The following is a 6,704-nucleotide window of genomic DNA, read 5'->3' as shown; positions in this document are numbered from 1 at the left end:
TGAAATATCTTGGATCTCACCTTGGATAATTACCGATTATCATCAGCTCTTCACCTGAGGCGCTTTAGCATTTGGGTGAACCTAAAAACATTTTTTTCTTTCCAAAAATGAACTAGGGAAAACTCAATGTGTGAAATTATGTCTTTATTTCTATTTTCATTTGCAATTCCCTTTGGCTTTCTAATGATCAAGTCATTAATCAGTGTCAAATCATCGTCCAGAGCACAGACAGTATTTTTGCCACTTGGGTTGCAACATGGATTAAATGGCAATAACTTCTGTTATTAGATCTGGTGCTCTCTCGTGAGGTACTGTGGCAGTGATAGGCTCAGCAACTTTCGGGGTATAGACAAGATCTCAGTGGCCATCTAAGGTTTTTGGCCAAGAGTGTACATCACAATCTGCTGCAATTTGATAGACCTCCCCAGGTTATTTTGACAAGTACTCCCAGTTGAGGACTACTAAAAGTCCAACATCCCTCATTTTGCTTCTTGAGGTTGCCATTCTATGTGTCCTTTTCTGCTTCCATGCCTTTGCTTCTCCTATTTCCTCTGCTGTGATAGCCTTGATACCCTCTCCTCACTTCTCTACCTGGTGAAGTCCTGTTGACCCTAAGAGGCCTGGCCCAAATGCTACCTCTGCTATGAAGACTCCTGTGATGGAAATAATCTTCTCTCTGATCTCATAGCACTCCTTAAACACCTTTACGAACATTCTGTGTTATCACATTATCCTGTGGTAAATTGAGCTATCTGCATGTGTCTAACTTCCAAATGTGAACTCCAGGAGGATAGTGGTTGTACCTTATTCATCTTTTTGTCTCCAGGGCCTGGCATGGGACCTGCCACTCATTCACTGAATGAATGAGGAAGTCAATACCCAAAAAAAGTAAAGAGACTTTACATTGGTTGGTTTAATTTAGCCAGATCTGGGCTTCCTCTGCATTTACTCACTAAATTGCTTACAAAGAAAGATGTGCAAGGATGTGAAAGAGAAGGACCTACAGGGCTATGAAATTAGTTTTCAATATTCTTTTAAAAACATCACTTTCCCAACAAAAGTGATAATAGCTGCTTTAATATGAATTAGTAACGGAAGGCTGGATATCAACTTGAACTTGAGAATGTGTTTTCAGGAAAGCAATCTTACAATACTCCAAATCTTAATTGGTTGGTTCAATCAGTGTAGGGAATGTCAGCCTGAAAATTAGAAGACCTGCCCCCTGGTTCCTGTGGGACTTTGTACAAGTTACTTCACTTTTCTGGGTCTTGGACACCTCCTCTGTAAAATGAGGGGTAAAATTGAACATCTCTGAGGTTTCTCCTAACTCTGAGGTTTTATGACCTCAACCAGATTCATTAAACTGATGCAGCAAGTTTATTTATTTTGGCTCTACTCCATACTTAGGAGAATGAAGTATTTTTAATAAGATACTAAGGAGTTGTACAAAATATATTATTAAATCATAACAGTAATATAAATACCTAAAAGGAAACGGGAAATAAAGGAAAAAGAACCATCCATAGTTCTACCTCTCTAATGTTATTGTTTTGCAATGTTTTCTTCCATTATTTTTTACATTTACATGTGTATGCTTTTCCCACTTACCATAAGCATATTCCTTGATGTTAATTATTTGTAATTTTCATTTTAAATGACTACATACTGAGTAGATGAATGGGATATGTAAATACTCTCCTATTGTAAGATAATTAGGTTGTCAATTTTTTGATAGCACTGAAATTAAAATCTCAGTAAATCTAACTTTTCCCATACTTTGGGTTATTCCAACAAATGGGAATCCCATCAAAAAAAAAAAAAATCCCAACATTTGTATGACTTACCACACATTGCCACAGTTTATTTTAGTAAGCATCTGTGATTTTGCTCTGCAGCACTCTTTCACCTTCCTCTGATAATAGTACCCTAATTTTCCCAAGGGAAACCAAGCCCACCCTCATACCCAGTACATGTGGTTTGGGAATAATTGACTTTACTCACATCCCTTCCCACTTCTCCAGAGAGTAACATGTGGTTTAGGCCTGGCGAATCAGGGCACTATATTCCCCTGGCCACAGTTCAGGGATGGGCATGTGACCCAGATGGAGCCAAGTAATTGCTCCCTAAAGGTACTTAGTATTCAGACTTCTATCACTATATTTTTTCACTGCCTTTGAACTTGATATATATGGAATCTCATGATGTGACTGCAACCTCTTAGCCTCTTAGCAGCCTACACCTGCTGTCATAATGAGAAGAGACTTGGGGGTCGTGGGGGAAGGAATGAATGTTTGCATGCGAGAGGGACATGACTTGTGGACCGAGGATTGACTGTGGCAGATGATGTTTTCCAAAAATGGTTGAAACAATATTTCTGGTCCTACTTGTTCTTTCAGAACTCTACCACGCTTCCATCAAGAAATGGACTCTATTTCCCTTCCCTTTGAACCTGGTTGGCCTTGACTGTTCCAATCAAGACTCTGGCAGAAATAATGCTATGACTTCCATAGCTTGATCATAAAAAAAGAGTTTCCTCCTATCTCTTTCTCTGCAGTCACTTGCCCTTGGAATCTGGCCATATGTTGTAATGAAGCCTAGGCCACGTGGCGATGCCACATACAGATGTTCCTGCTGGTAATCCCAGCAAAGACTCCAGGCAACAGCCAACATCAACTGCTGGGAATGAACGAGGCCTCAGATGGTTCCAGATCTTAGCCTTCAAGCTGCCCCAGCTGATGCCCAGAGGAGCAGAGAGGAGCTGTTCCCATTAAGTCCTACCCAAACTGGAGATTCATGAGCAAAATAAATGGTTTAAGCCATAGAAATGGTTTGTTATGCAACCATAGATAAACAGAATTCTGTAATATCCATGTGTTCTCGGGAAGAGCCTTCTGGTGATATTTGACTGTGGACAAATTATTTTTCTCTCTAGGCCTTGGTTTCCTCAGCTGTAAAATGGAACAATAATTACCATGTCATGGAAATGTTGTGAAGTTTAAGGGAGATAACACACACAAAGTGTTCTTTTCACAACGGGACTTCAATAAATGCTACCTATTATTTCAATTTACTTCCATCAAGTTGTTCTGGATTTACTGCTTTGTATAAATTTCCTTTCAGGGTATGTAGGGTATGTGTGTGTTACGTACACACAAATAGAAAATCTGGTTTTGTGCACTGGCACACACATAGGCACATTGCAACACTGTAGCTTCTACATAGTTCTCTCCCATCATTTGCTTTGTGGGGAGCCAGCTACCGTGTCAGGAGGATGCTGGAGTAGCCTTACAGGGTGGGCCACATAGTGAGAAACAGACCTCTTGCCTCACTAACTTGCCATCTACCTGAGTGAGCTACTTTGCAAACTGATCCTCCAGCTTGAGGCAGCCTTCAGATGACTGCAAGCTCTCAGAGATCCCAAGCCAGAACCACTCAGCCAAACCACTCTTGATTCCTACAGAAACTGCAAAAACTGTCTGAAATAAAAATAATTTTATTGCTGTTTTAAGCCACTAAAGTTTGGGATAATTTATTACGCACTAATAGTTAACAGATATATCAACATGAGAAGGGATGTAGGGGAGAAACTGATCCAAGGTTGAGGGCTGTTTTAGGGTCTACATGGAAGGACAGAGGTGCCTGAATGGACTTGAAAGTGCTGACTTTCAAGAATGAGACTGAGTTTGAAATAAATGGCCATGGGGTCTGGAGTAGACAGGGAAGAAAGTAAAGCCGAGGAGGGAAACAGACTTGGAACCGGGATACTAAACTGCAGAGTTCACTGAAGTTGAAGAGCAGGTCTGGTGAGGGCAAAGGACTAAGAAATCCGGAACAAAAGCAAGTTTTGTTCAGAATGTGGAATATCTTGGTTACTGATTTCAGAGGTGGGACAGTTCTGGAGAACAAAGTGCAGGATACGGTCACTGAGGTGGGTGGTGGAATGGCAGAGCCGGGGAAAGGTCTTTCTAACTTTCTGGTGAGTACAAGTACACATGGGACGATGCGGCAGCATAAGCGGATGACAGCAGACTGTTAGAAATCTTCTCCTAAGATCCCTTCATCCCTAAAGTGATGGCATGAGGATGGAATGCAGGTTGCACGGCTTGATGGTGAAAGCCTCAACGCAGGGGTAGTTGGCCTGGTTGTTGTAGCGACAAGTTAGAATGCCAGCCTTTACTTCTGGTTCAAGATATTGAAGACGTGGGAAGAAGGAAGAACTCAATTTGACAGGGCTTCAAGGGAAGCAGTGAACTCAAGGAAACATCGAATTTTAGACGAGATCAAGAGGTGCAGCAATGAATGCTCTAGGAAAAGGTTCGAAGTGTAAGGAAGTTTCTTCGCATTGGCATGAGTCTGCTTGTAAAGAAGCTGGAACTTTATTCTGTTGGCAACTGGGAACCACTGGAAAGTTTTATGCAGGGGACTGACATGATGAGCTCTGAATTTTAGAAAGCTCACCCTGACAGCAGTGGCAGGATGGTGGATGTACTGCGCATGAGTGCTGGCAGGTTCCTTGGAAGGAAAAGGGTTGGTAAAAGGGTCCCTTCCACACAGGTGCTGAGGCCTCATCATCAGTCCACTAAGAGAATGGAGTCAGCTATCCAGAAGTAGAGACTACTGAATTTAATGGGCAGTGAGGGAGAGGAGTGGAGGCACTTGAGAAGGCAGTGGCCAGATCTTTCACCTCCTTTCTGAAGCTGTTGTAGATCGTTCAAAGCTCTTCTGATCCTCCATTGAGCCTGGATCTTTAACTGCCAGTTACCCCCAGTTTACTTTGCTTCTTTCTTTCCTGTCCCCTAAATCCACTTATCTTGATCTACTATTCGGTATCCTATTTGTATTTTTATTCTTTTTGGTCTTGCAACATCCAGTTTTAGTACATACCTTGGCTATACCAGTGTGGTAACAAAACTTTCTAAGGGCAGTGTGGTACAGTGGAAAGAGCAACAGCCTGTAAGTCAAAAGGGCTGGTTTCCATCTCAGTCCTGCCATGAAATCTCCGTATGACTTTGGTTAACTCTCTTGACTTCTTTGGACCTCAGTTTTTTCATTCAGAAAATGGATCTCTAAGGTCTTATCCATTTCAACTTGCCTACCTCTACAATACCACAGGAGCTTAACAGATATTTTCATAATGGTGAAATCCACCTTCTCCAATATAGCACTACAGAATTACAATGGTGGATCATAGGCACTTGAAGAAGTTTGTTTCAAGAAACCTGCTTAATCAATAGAGGAATAAAGTTTGAGGCAGGTATTGTACTCCAGGACATTTTCCCAGACTAGAGGTGGTTATACTCATGTCTAGTAGATTATCAAGCCTTATGGTTTTTCTTCTTTGGAAGTAGGTGGAGGGTGGCTCTCATTTACCACACACTTCCCAGAGTCAAAGTGCCTTCCCTTGAAATCATGGCATTGTTACCTTGGGCAAACTACTTAACCTCTCTGTGCCTTAGTTTCTTCATCCATAAAATGGGGATAACAGTATCCCCATAAGGTTATTGTGGAGATTAAACAAGTTAATGTATGTAACAGCATCTGGAACAGAGAAAGCCTTGGATAAGCACTAGCTATTACGTGCTAGGCACAAGAGTGTGCAAACCAAGTTCCCCTCTTAAAGAGCTCACTGTCTAGTCAGGAAGATGTTCAAACATATGACCATAACACAATGTTCTGAGTTCTCTAACAAGATGTGTAGTAACTGGTGTATGAGCAGAGGCAGGAAAGCCTGTCTCATCCTAGAGGGAAAGGCAGGGGCAGGATACGCTTTTTGAGGGTAAAATTTGGGTCTGATCCTTAACGAAGAGAATTTAACGTTGGCAACATTGGGAATATGGAGCAGTCAGAGGCAGCATGGGGAAGGCAGTTTCTGGCTCCAAAAGACAAATACAGTTAGGAGGATATGTGGTAGATAGTAGCTGATGCCAGAGCATCAATATCATTTGAGAGCTTGTTACAAATGTTGGACATTAGGCCCTACCCAGACCTACTCAATCAAAATTTGCATCTTTAACAAGATCCTCAGGCAGTTCCTACTGAACACTAAAGTTTGAGAACCACTGCCTACAGGAGAGTCTTGAGCCAAGCTGCTTAGGTTTAAATCTTGGCCTTATTGTTTACTTATAATGTGTGACTTTAGGCGAGCTATTTTACCTGTTGTCTATGCCTCAGCTTCCTCATTTGTAATCAGAGACAATAGTTTCTACCTCATAAAGGTGCTCTAAGGACTAAACGGATCAATGTGAAATGCTTAGAACAGGACTTGGAACCTAGTAAGCACCAGGATAAGCTATAGTAACTCTTGATCATATGCTACTTATTACGGTCAGGGTCGGCTTTATAAGCCGCTTGTCTTTCATTTCTACTCCATTACCTGTCACCTTGCTATCTGTTATAGAGGAAGACGCTTGGAAGTTAGAAGATCTGCGGTTATAAAGCCCAGCTCCTTTCAATTCCTAGCTCGTTTGTGAAGTTGGGTGAGTTCTTGATCTGTTTCCTCAGAGTGGCGGGGAATCTTAATTAAACCTGACTCACTGGGATGCTGTAAGGCTAAAATCAAAGAATGTAAGTTAAACTGCAAAATCGTTTCATTTACCACCTTTCCAAGAGTTTCTAACTGGCTTGAAAACAAGAGGTAACTCAATTTAGGGGGAAAGACGGAAAAGAATGCATTGGAAGATCACGGGTGGCGTGAAGGGAGAGCC

Source organism: Equus caballus, chromosome 7, assembly GCF_041296265.1.
Source record: "Equus caballus isolate H_3958 breed thoroughbred chromosome 7, TB-T2T, whole genome shotgun sequence".
Lineage (NCBI taxonomy): Eukaryota > Metazoa > Chordata > Mammalia > Perissodactyla > Equidae > Equus > Equus caballus.
Note: the sequence above shows the minus strand (reverse complement) of the source record.